This window comes from Dendronephthya gigantea, unplaced genomic scaffold (genome assembly GCF_004324835.1).
Source record: "Dendronephthya gigantea isolate DGI-Jeju-01 unplaced genomic scaffold, DenGig_1.0 000116F, whole genome shotgun sequence".
Classification (NCBI taxonomy): Eukaryota; Metazoa; Cnidaria; class Anthozoa; order Malacalcyonacea; family Nephtheidae; genus Dendronephthya; species Dendronephthya gigantea.
In genome coordinates this window covers 613,143-617,483 of record NW_021163126.1, presented here as the reverse complement: position 1 = coordinate 617,483, position 4,341 = coordinate 613,143, and positions in this window count along the sequence as shown.

Here is a 4,341-nt window from a genome sequence, read left to right as displayed (position 1 = left end):
TAGTTTTGTTCTAAGTGGAGGAAAATGGGGCAGCTAATGAGTGAGTAACACTGACTGATATGTTAGTTTCATAATTTCAGTTCAGTTTTTCTAACTTTGTATTATGTTAAAAAGCTAGATTTTCTATTATATCCTCAGATTACAAGCATCAGAATCCATTATAACTTTGGCAAAAGATCCAACCTTGCAACAGTTCCTGAACAACACCCCAAAGAAAGAAAGTATGGGAGATAAGGATATTTACCAGCCTGGATGTCTAAGAAAAGTAAACAAATTTTCATCACAAACATATATGCAGTAGAATCATTTTCAGGTGTCCTTAAAACAAATTTCTATCATATATTCCATACATTGAATTTTTTCCTTTGTTTAAGGGAAATTATCGCAAAGGAAAGCTGATGACCCAGCCTTTAAGTGAGTGCTTGGAAGAAGCCACTGTTGAAGCTGCTGGTCTTCTTGGCCATATGAAAGCTACACCATTCAGAGCTATCATAACAGAAAAGCAGACATTAGTGAATTCAGACTCACCAATTCTATACGTGGATGATCAGCATCAGGTATACAGTATTATGCAAATATGTCATTACATTAATAGTTTATGCTGTAGTTTCACTATTATACTGTAGTTTGCCCCTTTTCTGGACATTTGAGTCTTGAGAGTCTATATAGTATGTCCTGAATGTCTTCTAGTCATTCATAATTCTAAAAAAATAACACAGGAGAAAACTTAAAAACATGTCAGAGGTAAATAGTAAACAATCCAGTAATAGTTTTTTTTTATCAGTTAACCCCAACTATTTATGAAGAAACATACTATCCATCAAAAACTAATTCTCGCACATTAATATTTCAGCATCACCTTGGTATCTTCAAAAAAGGTCACAAGGTAGAAAACAGAGAACTGGTTGCAGTAGAGACAATCAACTTCTGCAAGGATGATGCAAACAACCAAGTCTTTGGAAGTTTTCAATGCCCAAAGGTTGAAACAACAGTTACTGTTGAAAGAGAAGCGGTGAAAAAAGTATTGTATAACTTTATACATAATGAAAATCACCAATACTACTTGGTGAACAAGTTTTATTGTTCATAATTAAACAGTAGTATCTCAAAAATATGCAAAGCTAGAAAAACTGCTTGAGATTGACAGTGCAATCAATCATATTAAAAAACTTAAGATCAATGTTTTTTAAATATTGATCTAATGTTCTCTAAAAATACGCGATTTAGTCTCGCAACCTAATTTTTATACTTTTCCAATTTTTAAAAAAATGCCATATATTCTTGTATGGGCATATTGATTTATATTGTTCGCAGTTTAGAGTCCGAAACTTGTCAAAACCTCGAGACGAAAGTTTACATTTTGTCAGAGTAGTTTATTTAGCTTTGTTTCATATAAATAAACTTTTTGATACTCTATTCTATTTGAGGAAACTTTTGCTGTAAATAGTAAATCATAATAATCATCGTATATATTTACCTTTGTATTCACTCAAAAGGAACATTACAGAGGTGAACAGTTATGTGCTTTCTTCGTTTCTTTTCATCGTGATATGAGGCCCCCTAACAAAGAAAAATCCTAAAATTTGGGAGATGCTCTCACCTAACCCTGTTCACCCATTTCCTTTCTTTCATCCCCCAAGCCTAAAATACCCATGATCGGAGTAAAGCTGTTAAGAGTAATCTGGGGTTGCTGGATGGTCTGCCACAGGGGCAGAAGAGCATGACAGGTTTTTTTTGGGGGGGCGGGGAGCATTTTGTACTAGCTGGTAGACTTAGGTTAGAGTTAGGTTATATCTAGATCAAAGACACCAATATATGCTTATTTCAATCTACTTAAATGAAATACCAAATCCCAAAATTATGCACTTTGTACTGTATATGGGGCTACACAAAGCTCATACAAGAAACTTATTATACCACATTATGAACTATAGCATGCTTCCTTGCGATAGCATGACCTGAAACAAAGAAATATTTATAATTATTATTATTATTATTAGTAGTAGTAGTTGTTGTTGTTTTTGTAATCTCAACTATTGAACTATTGGGTGGGGGGCTGACACCCAATAACATTTGACATTTTTGGGGGGCAGGTGAATGCCCCCCCCCCCAAGTTCCACTGCCCCTGTGACAGTTTTCTAATTTAACAAAAATATGTTTAGGTGGGTCCTAATGGTAAAAAGCCTGATAGGCAGATGAGATCAATGGCATCATCCTTGAAAGCAAACATTCAAGATAGAAAAGTAAAAACAATTGTTGAGCAATTTGCCCCCAAATTACCAGGAAAGAACAGCCATCAGTACCATGTTATTGAAGGAGAAGTAAGTTCAATAGGTTACATTAAATAACCTTATAATTACAATTAAGCATAGCCACATGGATAGGCCAAAAGAAACAGCCTGAGGAGGTGAGAATCATGCATCATCAAACTACATCACACATACAGTTCTTCCTTCACTAATATTATCATATTTTTCATTGGTTTAAACAAACTTTTTTGTAAATAAGGGTTTCTTGGGTGACAATTAAAATAATGTTATATAGATTATAGCATGTAAAGAACTTTAACAAAAGGTCTTAATTCTAAGATTTACAAAAGGAAGCTTATTGATAAGCAGTTCCCAAGCATTAGGAAAAACTTGAAAAGAACTTAATACGCATGCACATATTTCAGTGACAGTTCTTAAATACAATCAAGTGGTTATTTTACTTTTTGTTGAGAAAATTCAGCCAACATACCGCAGCTACAGTGTTAACAAGCTTAATTTAAATTGTATTTTGTGGCACCTGAAACCTTGGTAAGATCTCTACTACTCAGATATGGCTAATACTTTCATGCTTTCTTGTCTTCTCGGGTAAGGATGTTAAAACCTAGCCCCCCTCGATTTTCAATCAACTGGGCAGCAAGTCTATGGGATTAAAATGGTGCACCACAAAATGCGAAACTCAAAAAATTGAACTATAAATTAAAGTAACCGTTTAGCGCGTCAAGTTTTTATTTTCTTCTCCTCAACATTATTACGTCATGATTTTAGAGTGCCAATCTTCGCGAACCAATCGATGATACCATTATGAAGAAGATTCGACAATTGCATCAGGTCGGAGTTAAAACAGTTGCTGAAGTCCAACGACACGTCAAGGACTATGTTCAAAATGAATTGTTTCGAGGTGACCAACCACCTTCTCCATCCCGCAGAAGATATTACCCAACAACCGAGGATATACGCAACATATTAAATACGCAACGTACAGGTGCTCGGCAAGCGAACGATGATCAAGAAAATCTTGGCATCTATTGTGAAAAATGGCAAGAAAATAACATCAACGACTCGATATTCTACAGGGTAAAATAGAAATCAAACAACTTATTTACGCTTGAATACTATAGCTAGTTGTGGATTACCAGCAGCAAACACCTGTATACTTCTATTAATACGCCAAAAGTAAAAAAATTCTGTTTGTCATTAAATTGAACAGAAGTTTACCATTTGACAATATTTCTCCTGTGTGAACTTTTGATACAAAAAATGCTTTATAAAACTGCATGATCTTTCAAGTGAATTTTATAAGCCTGCAGGTAATGCATAAATAAAAAAAGTGTCGACTCCGCACTTCTGAAGTTGGCATTTTGTGATTTATATGATAACCCATAGCACTCCAGAATATACAGTATACTTTCACGTCTTAATTTGTTGTTTTTTATATGGTAGCCATCAATAAAAGAAAAGGATAAATTTTTATTCATATACCAATCTGCGTGGATGAAAAGGTTGCTTCTGCTGTATGGTCAAGAGATAGGCCTTTTAGATGCGACTTATCGAGTGTGCAGGTAAGTCAAGCAATAAGTGTAATCGGTTAATGCTTCGAATATTTACTCACTCTTTACGTTCCTATGTAAATTTCGCAGGTATGCAGTTCCACTGTTTTTTGTTTGTGTTCGTGGAGATGTTGGCTACATTGTCGTGGCGCTGTTCATACCAGAAAATGAAGATACAGAGTCATTGGAAGAAGTGCTGGAGAAAATAAAATTGTTCAACCCAGGACGGAATCCCAGGAATTTTTTAGTTGATTTTTCAATGGCTGAGATTGCTCCAATTGAAAAAACACTGCCACGTTAGTTTGTTAATTGTTTTTTACGTATTCACTAAGGTGTACAATGCTAACCATAAACTAATGGACGTTTCTATAGTAAATTAGTTACTGTTACTGTAGTGACTTTACTACTACTGTGTAATTCATTTGAACTTTAAAATGTGAACAAATTACTGCACTCTTATTACTGCAGTTACAATAAAATTTAATATTTTGTTCAGATTGCAAAATCCATTTGTGTGACCTCCA